The sequence below is a fragment of the Meriones unguiculatus genome, chromosome 20, assembly GCF_030254825.1.
Source record: "Meriones unguiculatus strain TT.TT164.6M chromosome 20, Bangor_MerUng_6.1, whole genome shotgun sequence".
Taxonomy (NCBI): Eukaryota; Metazoa; Chordata; class Mammalia; order Rodentia; family Muridae; genus Meriones; species Meriones unguiculatus.
Genome location: NC_083367.1, coordinates 30,876,099 through 30,895,941, shown reverse-complemented (window position 1 = coordinate 30,895,941; position 19,843 = coordinate 30,876,099). Strand labels below are relative to the sequence as shown.

General features: G+C 43.1%; 1 pseudogene; it reads left to right on the top strand.

The window, feature by feature from the left end:
• The first annotated feature begins 3,436 nt into the window (after positions 1-3,436).
• Positions 3,437-3,862, top strand: LOC132649593 (large ribosomal subunit protein uL14-like; annotated as a pseudogene).
• Positions 3,863-19,843: the final 15,981 nt, after the last annotated feature.

The following is a 19,843-nucleotide window of genomic DNA, read 5'->3' as shown; positions in this document are numbered from 1 at the left end:
ATAGAGCCATTGCAAATGTAATGAGTAGATGAGGGCACAGTTGACTAGAGCTGGCTCGAGTCCAATGTGACTGATTTCCTTTTCAGAAAATGGAGGAAATAAGAAGGAGAAGGTCACATCATAGGCACCAAGGGGAGCGAGAGAAGTGACTACAGGAAGAGGGGGGAGTTATATCGTCACAAGTCACAGAATGCTTGGTGGCATCAAAGACAAAGTGTGATCCTCTCCTAGGGCATTTTGGAGGGCACGTGGCCCTGCTAATATCTTCATTTTGGATTTCTGTCCCCCCACACTGTGACACAACAAATTTTGGATGTTTTAACCCACTCAATTTCAAGCATTTTATATGACAGCCCTAAGAAATGAACAGAGCTCACTTCCGTTAAGCAGACAATTCACTGGGTGGTTTTTCACAGGTACGTTTCCTGACACACACTCATGTTTATGCCTTGCTTCAAACAATTCAAAGATAAACACAGGAGCTCATTCATTCCAATTTCAAACTACTCATGTCTGTCATTGTTATTGGGATAAAAAAGATAAAGAATTGTGAGATGAGTGACTAGTATTATGTGCACTGTTTTGGAGGCAGAGGAAGTGAAATGCATTTTCATGAGTGTGTGTGTGCGCGCAGGCGCATGTGTATGTGTGTGTGTGTGTGTGTGTGTGTGTGTGTGCAATTGTAACAGAATTATAGCAAAGGTCTTTATTTTTAATACATTGGCCATGGATAAAGAAACCATGGTAAATGCACACAGTAGAATACTGCTCAGGCTAGGAAAGAATGAACTCAGAGCTGAGAAGGCTCAGCTGGTTAAGTGTCTTCCAGACAAGAATAAGGATTTAAGTTTTGATAGATGGAACCCAGATAAAAATCCAGGTATGGTGGCTCATCTGTACCTCTGGCACAGAGATAGTGAGGGGAGCAAGAAGGAAAAGGGAGATGGGCAAAGTTCTAGGGCTCGCTGACCACCAAGTCTTACCAACTGATGAGTTCTGGGGTTAGTGAGGGAGTCTGTCTCAAAAACAAACAAACAAACAAACAAACCTCAGTGGGCAGCAATAGAGGAAGACATCATAACATCAACCTCTGGCCTCTATATGTGTACACATGACATGTGCACACACACAACACCATATTCTTATACACGAAGAAGAAAGTTCTTTCCATTATGACAAGACGGATGGAGGTTATTATGTAAAGCGAAGTAAGCCAGGCACAGAAAGCCAGGTGAAGTGTGTTCTCCTGTCAAGTCAAAGCAAGCTACTCTCTCAGTTGGAAAAGAAGGGTGATTATCAGAGGTGGGTGAAAACAGAGAGGGTGGGAAAGGTTGACTAGGGTACTAAGGCATAGGGTGCCAAGGTATAGGAGAAGGAGGGTCTAGTGTGCCACTACTCAGCAGAATCATTATTGAGGAGGATAAAGCATATTTAACAGTAACTTAGAGGAGTTTTAAATGTTTCCCCACGAAGAGGTTACGATTAAGGAGACAGATGTATTTACTCTTACTTAAGTTTTACATGTATGGAGACACCACATGGTAATTCATAACCACGTACATCAGTTAAAAATAAAAAGTAAACCCCAGATAATAATTTTGTTGCATTACTTATGTAATGTAGGTACTCCAATAAAGCTTTCTGCAAAGAATGGTTTACGGAGAGTTTTTAATTTTTCGACTTCTAACCGATTTGAACTTTTGGTAAAAAAAAAAAAAAAGTAAAAGCAAATGATCATACTAAAGTGAAGATATATAAATTGCTGTCATTCTCTGCTCTTTTTAACTGATAGTGACATAAATAAAAATATTTCCAAGCAAACATGTATTTTCTGTATAATTTTCCGTCACATATATTTGCTGTTTACTGAGCTCATGGCAGCTTACTTCTGTGGGTTGGATTTTAAGGAATGTAAACATGAGGCGATATGTTCTTGTCACGCTTGTTCATAGGTCGTAATCAAAGCTTCTGAGTTTGTAATTCTTGCCCAGCGTATACATGTATATGTTTTTTGAGATTCTATTAAGGAGTCCTATTGTCTATTTCCACATCTGTACTTGTATTTCTTAAAGGCATTCTGATTTAACAACCTTTTGATAATTTGTGTGTTGGTAGGTGTGGTGTATGTATAGGTTTGTGTGTGCATGTGTGTGCGCGCATCTAACATGCAGGTACACATGAAATGTTGCGTCTGTATGTGGAGATCAGGCATTTGTATTAGTTGTCTTCCTCCATTGCACTTTGCCATCTTGTTATTGTTAAAAATCTGTCTATCTATCTGTCTGTCTGTCTGTCTATCATCTACCATCAATTTGTTTATTTCGTATGTGTGTGGGGGGTGTACATGCTCATGTTTATGTGGATGCTGACATGAGGAAGCCAGAGGAAGATGCTGGATTGGGTATCGTTTTCTATCTCTGTCCACCTTATTTCCTTGACACGGGTGTTTTTTGTTTGGTTTGGTTTGTTTATTGGTTTGTTTTGCTGAGCCAGAAGTTCCTTGATCTGGCTGGGTGGGGTAGTCAGTGAGCTCCGGGCATCTGCTTTCCAACACTGGAGTTGCATGTACATGGTACCATGTCCAATCCTTTCCGTGTGTCTGCTGGTGATTCAGTGTCTTAATAGTAACTGCTATTACCACTGAACCATCTTCCCAGGCTTCTTCACTTTATTTATTTATTTGTTTGTTTTGAACAGGGTCTCTGCTGAACCTAGAGCTCACTGGTTTGGTTATGCTGGCTGGCCAAGAAGCTCCAGGGAGCCACCTGTACCGACTTCCTCAGGATGGCGATTATAGACTTGCATCACTGTGAGCTTTTACATGGGTGCTGGGTATCCAGAACTCAGACGCTCCCCTCCCCCCCTTTTATTTTCAGTAGGCTCTTAACAAGCCGAGTCATTTCCCAGTCTTGATGATGTTAGTTTTCTCCAATTTCTTTTTAGTTGCCCCCTCTCTGTGAATGTTGCCACCACCAATCCGATGTGTTCTACTGCCCAGCTTCTAGCGTCTGTCTCTGCTTCATGTGTGGATAAAATGTGACGAGCCAGCTTTTTGTCCCTGCTGCCTGCTGCCATGCTCTTCTTGCTGTTGTGGACTCCATCCTTCTAGAACTGTAAAGCAAGATAAACTTCTTCTTCCCTAGTTGCTTTTATTCATGGTATTTTCTTAACAACAACAGAAAAAATGACTAACACAGGTATATCAGGAAAATATCGACTTAAAAATTAATATCTGGTTTTCTGACTTTATTTATTTGTTTATTTATTTATAGACAGGGTTTCTCTATGTAGCTTTGGCTGTCTTGTACTTGGTTTGTAGACCAGGCTGACCTTGAACTCACAGAGATCTGTCTGCCTCTGCCTCCCCAAGTGCTGAGATCATAGGCATGCGCCAGCATGCCCAGTTTAGCTTTCTGACTCTTTCTGAGTGCTCAGGATGTTGAAGAGAAGATAGGGTGGCTCCTCTGGAGCAAAATTCTGGATTTCCCTGACTATAGAGGACCAGGAACTTGTATATCATCTCTGCGAAGGGAATCAAGGGACAACTGAACAGACTTCCTCTTCTCGGTGTGGGTGACATGGTGATGGCCACAGTTAAGAAAGGCAAACCAGAACTAAGGAAAAAAATTCATCCAGCAGTGGTAATTTGACAATGAAGGTCATACTGAAGAAAAGATGGGATGTTTGGGTTGTTTATTTTGAAGATAATGCAAGGGTCATAGTAAACAATAAAGTCAAACTGAAAGGTTTTGCTATCACTGGTGCATTTGCAAATGAGCATGCAGGGTTGTGGCCCAGGTTTGCACACAATGCAGGCAGCATTGTCCAATTCTCCAACGTATTTGTAAAATATATTCATTAAAATAAAAACAATATTAACCCCTGACAGTCCACCTTTCCCATGTCTTATTATTTCGTTCTTTCCTAACAAAACACCGCTATTTCAAAAAGTATTCTTTGATGGCTTCATACATTTATAGAATGAGCCTTAATCATTTTTACCCTTTATTATCTTGCATCATTCCCTGTTCTTCTCCTGCTGAAGCCCTTCTTCATCCCCATAAAGCCCCTCCTACTTTCAGATCTCTTTGTTCCCTGTTAAATTTAAGTAGAGTTGCTGCTGTGAGCACGGGTGGGAGGTTATTTATTGACGCATGGGCAACTCAACCAGTGGCTACACTACTAAGGAGAGTAATACTTCTTTCCTCAGTCAACATTAACTGTCGATAATCTCTCAGGGAGGGGTGGGCCTCATGATCTCTTTCCCTTTCCATGATGAAACATTGGAGAAACCAATTTTGTGCACATTTTGTGCCAGGTAGCCACAACGACAGTGACTTTATGAGTTCAATGGCTGTGACATGCCTGGAAGACACTTCTTTAGATACCCCTTCCCATCCTCTGGTTCTTAGGACTTTTTTGCTTCTTCTTCAGTGATGTTCCCTGAGCCGTAGTGGTGAAGATTTGTAGATGACCCATTTGAAGCTGAGCATCATCTCCTGCTGTGACCACTTGCGCCTCTCTGTGTTAACAGCCATCCATTTCACAAAGAAGCTTTTCTGATGAGGGCTGAAAGATATGGGTATAAAGGTAAGAATTTGGAAGGCAGTTTGGTATCATGTCCATCTAGCAAAATAATAGTAGCATTTTCACCCCTAAGGCCTATGACCTGCCTAGCCACATATTTTTGGTCATGTTTACAGTAGCAAACATGGGTTCCCTCCAGTGGCATGATCTTCAGATCCAATTAGAAAGTTGTTGGTTTTTCCTATGATACTCATGCCATTGTTGCACATTGCCAGGTTGGTCCCTACTGTAACTTGTTGAGTTTTCTCCCCCAGCAACCTGTGTAGTTCCTTCTAGTACTGTGAAAACTAGCCAGCAGGAGGAAGTTTCCAAGAGAGTTCCACCTTGATTTTTCCATATTATATGACCAAAGAGCATGGTGCTTTCCACAGGGTCTTGCCACCAAATTCAGATATACAACCAAGAGCAGTGGCGATACTCTGTTGTTTAGTAGGGTCTAACTCAAAGTAAAGCATCTTACATCTGGCACTGAGATTTTTGTTCAATATCATAGGGCTTCTGGGAGGTGCATTATCCTCAATATAGGAGAAAATAAAATTTCAAACTCTTTTTAAATTATAGCTGTACTGACCTTAACAGTAGATTTCCATATGTCCTTTCCAACCACCCTTAATGCTAAACACCTCTTGTTTTATCTCTGAAATGTCTCTAGAATTTGTCCAAATTTCTCCATCTCCTCCTCCATTAATTTAGTGCAAGTGCTCATGATCTTCCCTCGAGATTACTGCAACAGCCCCCGGATGGCAAGATGGATGTTTGCCTCTTTGCCCTACCCCAACCTCTTCTCCACATTGGAGGGCTGAAGGTTGTTTTTGAAAGGGAATCTTATCTTGTTACCTGCAGGCTTACCTAACAGTGGTTCTTCCATGTCCTTGGGGGAAAAAAATCCTGGCATCCTTAACTTAGTCTGACAGCTCTGAAAACTTCTCTGTGCCTCAGCTTCTGTCTCGATTCCCTACCTCCTCTCCTCCTTCTCCTTTTATCTTCTCCTGCCTTTCCTTCCTTCCTTGTCTTCCCTTGCTCCTCTCTTGAAGTTCAGAAATGGAAAAGTTGGACATAGTTTCATAAGTCAACTTCCTTCTTCCCCCCTTCTCTCCTTCCTTTCTTCCCTGTTTATTTCTTCTTCTCTTCCTCTTCTTCTTTCTCTAGCTCCTCCTCCACTTCCTCCTGACCTCTCTTTCTCTTCTTTTTCACCTAATTTTTTTTTCACTCAAGTAAAACCCATTATTCATGGTTCTACTCTAACAACACTTATTTTTTCTCAACACATAAATATTTTTATCTTAATCAAAATATAATTAAATTATTTCTCCCTTCCTTTTCCTCCCTTCAGTCCCTCTGTTATCTCCTCCCCCCAACTCCTTCCATTGCATTTCCACTCTCTACTGAATTGATGGCTTCTTTTTCTTTTATTATTATCTCTCTCTGACACACACATACACACTCTCTCTCACACATACCCTATACATAAATATATAAATACTACTTGCTAAGTCCATTTAAAGTTGCTTATATATATATAGTTTCAGAGTTAACCACTTGGTATTACATAAGAAATTAGTCTTTCCCAGAGATGAGCCCCCTAGCTTTTTTTTTGTAAATTTTTATTTATTTTATGTATATGAGTGCTCTTTCTGCATGTACACCTGCATGCCAGAAGAGGTCATCAGTCTCCAGTGTAGATGGTTGTGAGCCACCATGTGCTTGCTGGGAATTGAACTTAGGACCTCTGGAAAAGCAGACAATGCTCTTAACTGAGCCATCTCTCCATCCCGTAGCCCCCTAATTTTTTATCCAACATTTTTAAAGAGAATTTTTCCTATTATGAAAGAATAGATAAGGCTCCTCAGTTGCATGATTGCTTAATCCATCATGCAACTTTTGAGCATTGCTGCATGTCAGGAGCATTTGGCTGACTTATTAGACCTGAAAACAAGGCCTCTATCTACACAGCTTTCTAAGGTGAGAGATAGCTTCTTTGGAGGGGAGAGATAAAAGGAAGTAAGTAAACAAGAAATCACCAGGCAGCAATAAGTCCAAAGATGGAAAACCTGAAGAAAGCTCCCTGGTCTCTGTGAGAGGTAACAGCCAAGGTCAAACCTGAGAATCAAGAGGAAGCGAAGGGGTTGGAAATGCAATATATGGCAAGAGCATTCATGCAGAGACTCTAGTGCAGAAGGAGCACTCCAGGGAAGATAAAGATGGTTACAGTGTGAGAGTGTGACAGGGTATGTTGAAGAGACAGCTGAAGGCATTTCAAGACAAGGTGTTTAGGTTTTGTTACTGAATGCAACAGATATATCCAAGAGGAGTTTAATTGTGGGAAATTTGGGCTGAAATGATGTACAATTTCACAAGTTCAAGTGTAAACTTTAAATACAGTTTTCAAGTGAGGGTGCTGCAGTAGTCTGGGTGAAAGAGAAAGTAGTTTGAAGTCATATAGTATATCCAGGAATAGAGATAGAGAGACACACTGGAAGATATGAGGGTGAGTAAAAGTAAGAGAGATTGCTGGAAGATCCACGGCGGGATGCAAAGCAAAACACGAAGTCAATTCTGAGCTGAGAAGGCCTAATGGTGCCAGCCAAGTTAATGGTGACAGCAGTCTCTGAAACAGAGGGGCCTCGGGACAGTTTCAGATGGGGACTTTCCTGTTTCAGGCATGGGGAGTGTAAGAAGTCTATCAGATAGCCAAGCGGCTGTGTCCTGTGAATCAACTTCTAAGAATTCTGGCATGCATTGCTGGTGGCGCCCGGAGTCCCAAGCTGGCGAGGCACATAGGTATCATCGAGCCATGGGCCTTGATAGAGTGTCATAGGAAACCAAGGCTGAGCCTTTAGATGCTTGGTCAGTAAAGGCCAGGAAGACAGTCGAAGTGGAAGCAGTTCCTGTGACTGACTTCTGCCTAGTCTCATCCACTAGAGCTGCAACTTCGTCAAAGAAATCCACACAACGCTTTACATGCTCCTGACAGAGCGCGCGCTCTGCTCCAAATACAAAGATAGAGTTTATTTCTGCCATAACCATCTTTGAATAAGAAATTCCATGGCCACTAGAAATTCCACACTTGTCTTGGCTTTCCCCTGTAGCCCAGCCCAATAGATCTGGTTATCTCCTAGACTACTTTTTTTTTTTTTTTTTAGATTTCAAAGACTGACGAGATTTAAAAATGAATTAAATTTTTTTCTCAAAATAACAAATCCAGGTCCAAGGAGTCAAAGTCAAATACACTGTTAGCTACACATAGGCACACTGAATATTACAATTGAAAACAAGAGGCAGATCCTACCATGTACTGGGTAATTTCATAGTTTTCCGTAGAATACACAGCCGCTATATATAGTCTAAAAAGTGAAGGCAGATGCAAAAGGAAGTTTGGTAATGCAGGAAACAACGAGAAACGGTTAGCAGATAGGTATAATCGAACTGGGGTGGGGGTGTATGTTTGCATAAACTTGCTTGAAGGTCAAGATCTGTCATGCTCATCTGGGGTGGAGGAGGCTTGGATGAAAACATTCATCAAAACACAGGCTGCATTCCATTTCCACAGCCCGAGATCAGGATGGCTCAGAACGGGACTGCCGTGCCTTTAGACATCTAACCCAAAAGCTATCAAGGCTCTCCACGTTCCTCCGAGACCCCTTGGGAGGAATTTTTGCCAAGAGCTATACTCAGACCTGCTGCCTGTCAGGAATGAACCGTACTACCCGTTTCAGAGAGGACTTCCGTTGTCAAAACAATAATAGCTGTAATTTTCTCTCCCTCTGTTTACAGGAAACAAACCCTTCCTTCCTGTCCTCTGCCTGTAGCAGAAAATAGACAAACCAAACAGAAGTCCAGGAATGGCAGAGCAGTACCTGGGGCTGTAGCCTTCCTGGAGAGGGGACAAGCTGCAGGGGGAGGCGAGGGTGCAGTGTGTGAGAATTGGCTTAGGGGAAAAACGTTAGCACCAGCAGAGCCTTCTTTCTCTGTCTTAGTGTCTGCCCTACTGTCAAACAGGGAGCTAAATATGGCCAGGGAGATCTCAAAACAGTCCGGAGTATTTTTAAACCCTTGCAGCCGCCCGTTTGCAGACTCAGTGACGTAGATAAACTGGTTGCAGAATTTCTCATGGGAATCCAGGGCGCTCCGACATGGCTGCTGGCTTTGCTTGCGTGTGCTTTTGGCCCCATTAAAGTGTCCCATGGGGTTTCATTTCACATCTTAAAGACTTGGGAAGCAGCAAAATCGGAGAGAGCCAAGAGAATGTACCAGAGGGCTATCAGAACTGTCTGTCACTCAAGCACAGACGCAGAGGACCTAAGGAAGCTTGCATCCTGGAGTCCTGGCTTGGGCATACGCACGGGAGAATGTCTTCCACATATTCTAGTACTGTAGGCACTTTATTCGTCCCGGACGTCATCACCGTCGCTGTCCTTTGTTTTCGCCCTGTTGATGCCCATCACCCAGCAATTTTATAAACTCGGACCTCTCCGAATTCGTGTTTTCAGTGACTGCCGTAATGTCTTGGAGTAGAAAAAATATATATTTTTTATTTTGTTTGAGAAAAGTTCATATTCAAGCTTTTGCTTCGAAAAAGTAAAATTATATTTGAAAATAGAATGAAGCTAACGGAAGAGTTTTTATATTTACAAGTGGGAAAAATTACCGTTAGAACAACGGGGGCAGACAAGCTGTCGATTTTTGTTTACCAGAGAATACTGAGGGCAGGTAGTTATCTGAGTTTTGTGTCACAGAATTCTTACTGTGAATTCTGTCCCCTTTCATGCAACAGAGTTGACTTCAGTGTTTGGGTCGTTGCTTTTGTAGTTAAAATGTTACTGAAGTGTTTTTGTTGTTGTTGTTGTTGTTTGTTTGTTTCCCAAGAAGACTATGTTGTTGACACGTAGAAACTCACTTAGAAAGTAGGAAATTCAAGTTTTCAACTTTTTTTTTTCTATTGCAATGTACATAGTACAATCAACACTATTTACACAGGGCTAGCTGGTTTTAGGCTGTTTGTTTTGTCACTGCTGATGCATTTTTTTCAGAGTTCAGGACAAACTATTTATTGTAAACCCAGCAGAGGGGCCCTCAGGCAGCTGCATGCCTTCAGGCCGTGGTTCCTTCTCTGTTCAGTCTCCAGTGAAAAGAACACAGCGTACCCTTCCCTGTGCGAGGGACATGCAGATTTCTGCGTGATGTGCAGAGGGGACTAGGAACGAACTGAGACTTAGGTTATTCCTTGTGCGGATCTCTGTGGAGATAGTAGTGCACAGGGTGATTGAAGTATAGACGTTGTTCTCGTCCCCCAGGGCTTTGGGGTGCTCTGGAGCATTTCTACTCCGTGTACCTGATGCCTCCCACTGTCCCCATCACAGTTACTCAGCACTCACTGTTTCCCAGGAGCGGTACAATAGGTTAAATGGCTTTTCATCCCATTTATCAAATAGAAGGGCAGGAGTCCCGTGAGGTAAAGTCACAAGCAGTGGGAGATGAAGCGTGTTCCAGCTTTGGACGGAGTTCTCATGAAGCCAGGATCTTGGCATAGGCCACAGAACCAATTTTGGCTGATGTCAGCATGGAGTAGAGTAGATGCTTTAACAATAGCTGTACATATGATTCTGTTGCTTTTAAAGTTGTAACGTTAGACAGTAATGTGCAGCCAGATTTAAAGAGCATGTGAAGTTTAAAAATTAAGCTCAAAATGAGTGGGTTGACTTATTTCTTCTCTTATAACACTTTCCTTTTGTAAATGAAATTGCAAGGTGTTTTCTGGATCAAGATGAGAGGCGAGTGTTCATGTGGCTGAATTTAGAGACTGCTCTTCTAACTCTTGCTTGAGATATCCCTCGGAAGAAAAAGAAATATTGTTTTTATGGTGGCAGCATTATAGCTGTCTTGGTTTTGTCAGTTGTGTTGAAGCACTTGAGTCTCAGCCAGTCCAAAATGTAAACCAGGTCCCGGGATGGGGAGCTTTCCTTCTCTTCCCATGTCCTCTTGACTCCCTGTTCTCTTATCCTGCCCCAGAAAAGCTTTCTCTGATCATACAACTTGTGAGAATCTAGGCTTGGACCTGTTCTTCCAACCCTCCCATTGTGTGAATATTTTAGAACTCACACGTAGCAAAATGCAAAAGATTTCATTTAAAATTAGTATTCAGGCCTAGGATGCGGCTCAGCAGTGGAGTGCTTTCCTAGAATGCATAGACCTACTTTGATCCCCAGTACTGTAACTTCACTACACACAAATTCATTAACTTGATTGAACTGATATATGTTTAGCCATTAGCATTAAGTTAATGATGGTTGTGCAGCCCTAACTGATGAGTGTGTGAACAGATTATTCAAACATGAAGTAAAAGTGTACCAAAAAAAAAAAAAACCAAAAAACCCTTTATTTCAAATAACTTGCTGGTAAATGTTTAATTAAAAAAATAATCAAGGACAAAGTAGTTGGTGCAATTGGTGATAGTGACAGTGCTTGTCACCAACCTGAAGACCTGAATTTGATCCTCAGGGTCCACATGGTAAAAGGAGAAAACCAAGTTGTCCTCTGATCTACACACGCGCGCGCACACACACACACACACACACACACACACACACACACACACACCATGCAATTATGCAATGCCCCCTATAATAACTTAAAAACCCAAGAGTCTGGGAAATGACTTGGTTGGTGAGCACTTGCCATGCAATATGAGGGCCTTAATTTGAACTTCGGCATAAAACTGAGCATGGCAGAGCTGTAATCCTACCACCAGGCAGGCAGAGACAAGAGAAGCCCTAGGGCTTTCTGGTCAGTCTAGCTAAATCACTGAGCTCCAGGATCAGAGTCCATGTCTCAAAAGAGCAGAGTAGACAGCAAGAAAGGAAGACGCCTGACCTTCGTATCTTCCCTCCACACACAATAGCACACAGACACACACACCCACAGGTACATACACACACACAGGTGCATGCATGTGCATGCACTAACTACTATCTTACACACTGAAGTACGACATCTTGGTGTCTAAGACAGGAGACCAAGTGACGAGCCATTGCATTTTAGAATGAAGGGATAAAAGGAAAGCCAAGGCAAGGTCTATAAATGAACATCTTTAAGTTACTGAACATCCAGCTGAGTTTCTCTGCGTTTGATTTCTTACCGTCTCATTTGCCTCAGAAGCATGCCAGAGCACAGGGATAGTACAAGAAACACTAGGGCATATTTCAAATTAAATTATCTTCATTCCTTTTGATTTGAATGCACCATGAGAAAAAATGAGCTCCAAAGTGCTCCTCCTGGCTTTACGCTGACAAAGAGCATTCTTGTTTTCTTACAGCCAAGAAGACTGTGAGAAAGGGCAAGGCGCCTGCTCTCTTTTCAGGAGGAGTGCCTCACTGCAGGCGTGGGCTTTCTCAGGGTTGTCAGTTTTGCAAGGGAATTCTATGGGTCAAGCTAATAGTTAAATCAGTTGCATGCCTATATGGGAAAAACTGTGGCTTATCAAGCTTTGCAGCGTGAAGACATGAGCCTGGACTCTTTCACATGCATCAGGTATTCAAATTATTTCAAAGAATCAGTTGAGATTATGGCCGTAAAAATGCTTTGAATGCCGCTAAAGATAAATCAATCACAGGCTTTTCTAAGAGATTAAAATATTCATTACCACTAAGACTTGCGATTCTCTACTAGGGTGTGTCTATTGGGTCCCAGATGCTTCCTCCCAGTGTTACCTTCCTCTACTGTAGTGAGAGCTAACTTGTCAGTACCATGTTCTCATGCTGTTGAAATGTCTGGTTTTGTGATTGAATTCTCTTTGCTCCCCGAATTAACAGTTTGCAAAAATTCCAATTTACGATTTATTTTGAAAGAGTGAACTGATTAATCCCAATCACTTTTAAGTAAGCTTAAACAGCTTTCATTAAAAAAAAAAAAAAAAAAGAGAAAAGACTCCTGTAAATTCTCACAGTTCTTTATTCTATAAATTTTCATAGTTCTCACTGCAAAAGCCTGTTACTCAGGACAAAGCCTAAGCCAGCCGTGGGTCTGAGACCTGCTATTGATCATCTTGCCTCGGTGATTTCCCCAATTTAGACAATTTATCCCTCATCTCTGTGATATGTGTGAATCAAAGAACCAAAGGCTCACCATTGGAACACTCACTTGGCCAAACTATGTCAAGTGTATCTGCATTAAAGTGTGTGTAGGTTAGGATGAAGTTCGGGCTTAGGGAGAGAGATGTAGGTAAAGAGAGTTAGGCAACTCATTGCTTCACATTGTAAGAGGCCAGAGAGATTTGGTGTACGCTGGAGTGGTAAACCTGTGCAGTCATCTGCTTTGTGCTCCTGTAACAGAATACCACAGAGTGGGTGATTTATAATGAACAGAAGAAATTTGTAGGCTCTCGTTATGGAAGTTGGGGAGTATGGAATTGAGAAGCTGGCATCTGGCCAAGGGTATTCTTGTTGTCCTGTCCTAGTCAGAGGGGCAAAGAGAAGGCGATATAGAAAGAGGGCTGAACTCATGTTTTGACTGGGAACCCACTCTCCTGACAATGAATTCACATCCTTCATAACAGCACAAATTTATTTATGAGAAGAGAGCCCTCATGACTGATACCCTCTACAAGGCCCTACTTAAAAAAAATTAAAAAACCTTTTTATTGATTTTTTTATTATTTTCATATCATGAATCCCAATCCCACCATGTCCCTGTCCCCTCGTACCTACCCTCTGAAAACAATCTCTGCAGTGTATCAGTGTGTCCCACAGTGAACCCTTTTGTCCCCACATCTTTTCTTGCACATGTTCATTGCAATGAGTCATTGGTTTGGTTCGAGGCCTTCATCAGCTGCTGCATAATCAATCCTGGATCCTTACCGGGACTCCTCTTGGATACCCTGTCGTTGCCCTGTGCCATGGAGACCCTGCAGCTTTGGATCTGTAGCACTGGCCCTTTGTGTGCCCCAGCAGTTTTATCCAATGGAATAGATGTTGGGGACAACTCAAAGTCCTGGATCTAGGCCTGGGAGGTGTCTCAGCTGGTTAACCTGCGCACTCTCCTGAACCCACACCACCAGGGCGAGCTCTCCAGTGCTGCCCCAGTCAGCTCATCATGCAGCAGCTGGCAAGGGGCAGAGCCAGAGCCTGGTCTCCTGAGCTCTCAGGACAGCTCACCTGTACCCATGTCATCAGCACCAATTCTACTGTGCTGCCCAGGCAAGGTGCAAGACCTACTCTCCAGCAGGCGAGGGTCTGGAGACCCTATGTCTTAATTATGTTAGAATGACAGGTGATGTCATGAGGCAGTAGTGCTCTCCTACTGAGGGAGACGACAGTTACAGAGCTCTAGGGTGGGGTTGGGGGAGGGGGTTGGTGGAGCTGGGCTGCTGGAGCTTCCTCAGGCAGAAGTCTGGCCACTTTTCTGCCTTGAGGGGTTATCAAGTATACAACGTGTCCAAAATTTGCGAAGAGTTCACTGTGAAGGCAGTAGACTGAAGCAGGGAAGGTTGCCATCATCATGGACAGCTCCCATGGCGGCAGCAGTAGGCCTTCTGAAGCGGGAAAGGTGTCCAGGTCCCGCAGGCTGAGGCAGGAAGAGTCACCATGGACAGCTCCTGCTGAGCCTTTGCTGAGGAGTTGCCGCCATTTTGTCTCCTCCCTCCACAGCTCCAGGGTGGGAAGGAGGGGCTGACTGTCCTGAGGCTGGAGGGGCAGGGAGCCACTTGCTACCATGTATTTAATTGGTCTCTAAAGATAGCTGTTGGGTGTGTGTGTGTGTGCAGTGGGCCTTTTGGACTCCCCACTGCGGCAAGAGGGTAGGGAAGTCAGTGGGTCACCACAGCTCGTGGGGTATCAGGATAGCTTGGGGTAGCTTGCTACCTCAGCTTGGTGGGCCGTCCCACATCTCCGGGTGTGTTGGGATGGTGGAGAGGCTTGGGAATGCCTCAGCCTGGGGCGTCTGCTGCATTGGGTTTGGGTTGGCCTAAGCTCCGGCCTTACAAAATTTCCCTTCACGGATCATTCAGTCATCCAATGTTTATGGTTAAATTTTCTCTTAGGCACTAAATATTGAGACAACAACGTTTGAGTTGGTGTCCTATTTGATGAAGAATGGAGGAAACCGTCCTGTTCATGCCTATGGATAATTACGAAACAGGGGCACACATAGATTTTCATGATAACAACTAGGCTAAACTACCACTCAGACAGCATGGGGCCAAGAAATACTTCAGGGAGGTAAAAAAAAAGCTTTGGAAAAGGTGGCTCAAATAAGGTAAATATGGATAACATGCTCTTGGGGCTTTATTAATAAAGGATCTCCTTGTGGTCTCATGAGGTGCTGTTAAAAGAGAATAGAGTCCAGTAAGGTAGAATATTAACGATGATGAGAAAGAGAGGGAAAATACAGGCTACTTGAAGAAATGATTATAAAGGGTAAAGAAAAGCAGAATGGCAGCCAAAGACATCTAGGATAAGGGTAGGTTTCTTTTAGGGATACGGAAAATAGAAGGCTGTTTCAACACTGCCCAGAAAAGAGGGAGAGAGGGCTTGCTCTCTGAAAGAGCAGAAAAGAAAGTAAAACTCAATGCCATGTCAACATAAGAAAGTGGCCATAAAGTTGAGCTGTGTCTAGAGGCCGTTTATTTTCCATGAAGCAGAAATAGTTTTGGAGAACCAGGATCGGAACCACAGAAAACAGCTAGGTACTTTAAAAATAGCTACAGGTGTCTCCAAAGGCAGAGGTGGAGGCAGAAGAGAAGGAGGGTGAGTGGGCATAATGTGAACTCTTCCTAATTCCTGTCTCCAACATCCAGGCCCCCGACACTGGGACAACAGCTGCCACTTCTTCCTAGTGTATTTTCCCAGAGGTGTTCTGTACTAACAGAAGAAAGCACCTGTACTTATCACTGAATCAGTCATAGCTCTCTAGAGAAACAGAAATGATGTTGTGGATCTATGTGTATATAAAAATGAGATTTATTACACTGGCTTAGACGTTATGGTCTGAATATTCTTACAACATCTGTCTGCCTATAGAAAGTCCCAAGATCCAACGGTTGTTCAGTCCTTGAGACTGGATGTCTCAGCTGGTCTTCAGTTTATGCTGGAATCCTGAAGAAGTAGGACAAGCAAGCAAAGAACATGTAGTCCTTTTACGGTATCCATTGTAGATGCCGCCATGAAAAGGTGTGGCCCAGATTTAAGGTGGATCTTCCCACCGCCAATGATTCAACAATAATAATGAAAACAAATTCTCACAGATGTAACCAGCCACTTATGTAGTCAAGCTGACAGCCAAGAGGAGCCAGCACAATCACCCCATCAATTTTTTTTTTCATCATGGTGTGTTCACCTTGCTTTAGGTAACATAAACATGGTTATGGCACTGCTTTCTGTAATTGAGGCCTGACTACTAACTCCTCCCTGAGCATCTACAAACAAGGCTGTCTAGTAGGAAAGGGAGGCCTGCATTATATTCCTATAATTAGTGCATCTGGCACCCAACAGTGTGTGTATTTTTAACTTCAAGGACACCGATGTTGTTAGCGTGCCCCCTCCCGATGGTTTTATCAACACCAGGATGGGTTTGTCCTGACCTCTTGCCTGCCCTGTGTGTTGCAGGCAGGAGCACCTTGGCAGAGTTCTGCAAGGTTTCCCCTCCCAGGAAGCCCAGTGCCCACACTGCCCTTGGTTTGTCTCTGGGATAACACGTTGGAGTGTGTGGGATGAGTTTGGCTTCCTCCCAGCTGTGTCCATTCTGTGTCAGTGAACACTGGTGGCCTGAGAACGAAGGGCTGCCTGCCAGCTCCGGGGAAGTGCTATCAAACAAACGCATGTCTCCTGGGCCTCTGGGTCAGCCCACCGTGTCAGGTCATTGCTCCAACAACTAATTCTCCTGTCCTCTCTTGCCAGTGTGAGGCAAGATCAATGCCAGGGGCAGGTGAGAGAAGGCGTGGGCACAGAGGGGGCTGCTTGATGAAATGAAGAATGTGAGAGTACTGCTCAGTCCCCACAGAGTGACCGAAATGACTTCCTTCTCTGGGGCTAAAGACAGGTCACAAGGGATAAAATTACCAATCCCAGGAAAAAGAAGATGTTTATAGCTTCTGCTACTTTTACAAAAATAGATGAAAGGAAAGATTGTTTTGTTTTGTTTTTCCACCCCTTGCAGCCTGTGAACTTCCTTAGCTTGGTGCATAACTTGTTCATTTATTCCAAAAATAGGGAGAGTCTAGTGCTGTGTTCTGTGTTGTTGTCTAGCACACTGGGTCATACACAATGATTCTTTGGCTAAGCTCAGCTTCACCTTCAGAGCTGTTTTCCAGAAACCACTTTACATTCTTCCCTTTTTTCCTCTTCTTATTCATACCCATTTTCTCCTCTCTCCCTCCTGCCCTCCCTCCCTCCCAGCTCTGTGTTATAGTTTGCATAATTTAGTTGTTTTACAGAGACACTTTAGTTATCTTTAAGTTTACACCACTACATGACTGCCAGCACATTCGAGTCTGGGAACATTTTCCTCACCCCCAAACAAATCCTGATATCTGTGTACCACCACTCCTTCCCAACTCTAGGCAAATAAATATTAATCAACTCTGTTCCTATGGACTTGACTTTACTGGGAATTTTATAGAAATGGGACGTTTTTTTGGATTTGTGTGTGGTTTTGGCTTCTTTTGCTTAGCATAATGTTTTTAAGTTTCATTCGTGTTGTGACATCAATGAATAACTTGCTTATATTTATTGTTGAATAGTGTTCCTTTCAGTGGCCTTCCCATGTTTTATTGATGGAATCTTCAATTCACTGAAATTTGAATGAACACATTCCTACTTGTCTGAATAGTGTGGGGGTCAGCTATTGTATAGAAGTCTTTATGTGACTATTTCTCTTTTCCCCCCCCTTATTTTTTCTTTTATTAGAACTAATCCATAATTACCAAGAACCTGAGACTAGATTATAGAGGAATTTTAGTCCAGCAGCATGGCTGCTCTGGAAAGGGATCATACCAGAAGACCTTCTTGGTCTATGTTACTGGACTGGAATGCAGACATTATTCTGGATTACAGTATGATCTGGCTGGAATTCAGACACACTCTTAGTACACATCTTTAATCCCAAACAATGAAGGTAAGGTTAGTTTACAGAAGGCAGTACCCATGTTTGAAAATGACATCTAATTGAGGAGCAAACAAAGTGATGAATTGGAGAAAGATTTGACAGAATGAGTCAGAGATAGGATACACCCAACTCTCATGAGCATGGGATAGGAAAGAGAGGGTACTTAAGAGCAACACAGGGAGAGAGAAGAGGTTTTTACCTAGAGGTGGGTTTTGTTTTGTTTTTGTTTTAACTGGGACAGTTTTAACAAGACAGGTTTCAGAGAGAACAAGTTAGACACAGGTGAAGACAGGATGAACCAGAGAATGAGAAGGAGCAGAAGATTAAAAACATATTGCAGGAATTAGTTTGAGGCCAGGCAGAGCAACTCATTCAGAAGCCAAGAGAAGTGAATTTGAACCAGTCAGCTTAGAGAGGAGTTTAGGCCAGAACAGCTGAGTTAAAACAGCCAGCCATGGTTCAGAAAGAGCTATAAAGGCTTGGGAACAACTCTCATCTCAATGCCTCATCTGAGGAAATGAAAACATTTACACTACTAGATGGGCCTTGGACCTAAAGGAAAAACAAACACTATTGTTCTGCTAAAAAATCGTAGCAGTGAAAAAAAAAATCCCAAAGGACATTCTGCTAAACAAATTGATCAGCATATTGCTCAGAGAAGCTTCTTCTTGGAGAAGGAGGAAACAAAAAACAAGTACAGATGTAGAGACACATGCATTTAAACACACAGAAATCTATAAAAACACAAAACAAGAAACCATATACACAAAAGACCTGCAAGGTAAGGAAACAAAGAAAAGCAACAACAAAAGGAAACAAAAGAGAAGCCCTGACAAAGCATTATGAGTTAAAGAGCCTCCATCATGGTCACTGAGTTCATGCTGTGTTGTCTGTCTTCGGCTGGACATGGAGTCTACTCTGAGAGTAGCCTGTATAACAAGTGGAACTCTGTTGGAGAAAATTAATTTTCATTTGTGAGAGGTTATCAACTGGAAATAGCTTCCGGGTTAGGGACAGCGGCTTGTGTCTACTTCCCCTCTCAGAACCCAGACTCATGTAGGCCCTGTGCATGATACCACAGTTTCTGAGGGTTCATATGTGCATTGGTCCTGCTGTGTTTGAAAGTACTTAGTGTCCTCCAGCCCCTCTGGATATTTCATTCTTTGTGCGTGCCTCTTTTTCAGATTTCCCAGAGCTCTGGGGGAAAGGATTTGATGGAGACCTTCCATTTAGGACTGAGTGCTCCAATCTCTCTTACGCTTTGTACGCCGTGTAGCTGTGGGTGTCTGCAGGAGGAAGCCTCTCTGGTGATGGCTGAGAATGAATACAGCAGGATGTCGTCGGCAGTTCTTTACTGCTATGTTCCTTTAGCAGAAGGGTGGTGTTTGGTTTCCTCCTAAGTTCCTGGCCTAACTAGTCTCAGTTCCTTGGCCCTCTAAGCAGTATTGGGTATGGGTTCCATCATCCTGGAATGGGCACTAAATCCAGATATTGGCTGGTTATTCTCACAAGCATTGCTCCATAATTGTAGCAGTGTATTACAGGCAGGTCAGCGTTGTAGACAGAAGCTTTTATAGCTGGGTTGGTGCTTAACTTTCTTCTTTGGTAGCATGCAGAGTACCTTCTTATTCAAAGGACACTAGTTAGTGTGGATGAAGGCTGTATGTAGGCACCAGGCTGACCTCTCCCTGTTCAGTGAGTTGTATAGCTATTCTTCAGTAACAGGGCCTTACTGTGAGTTTGGAAAGAGTAACCAATAGCTTGTGCAACAGCCTGTGGTGTTTGGGGGTTCCCATGAGGCCCTCTGAGCAACAATTTGACTGGATGTAACCTATTCTTGGACCTGAAGATTTCATTTGGTGATGACAGATATCTGCTTGACAAGGCTGTACATTCCCTGCAGTTTAGCGATTCCATTTAGATTTCTTTCATACGTGTCTATATTTTAAAAGCTTCTATCTTGAGTCTCTGGGCTGTCCTCCTTCTGGTTCCTGGTCATCCAGGCACTGTCAGGGGAGGGCTCTCTCTCAGGGTGTGGGTCATAAGTTGGACAAGTCATGGGTTGCTGACACCCACAAAGTTTGTACCACCGTTGTCCCAGCATGTCTTGCAGGCAGGACAGATTGTAGTAGGTCGAAGGTTTTGGGGGTGAGTTGATGTC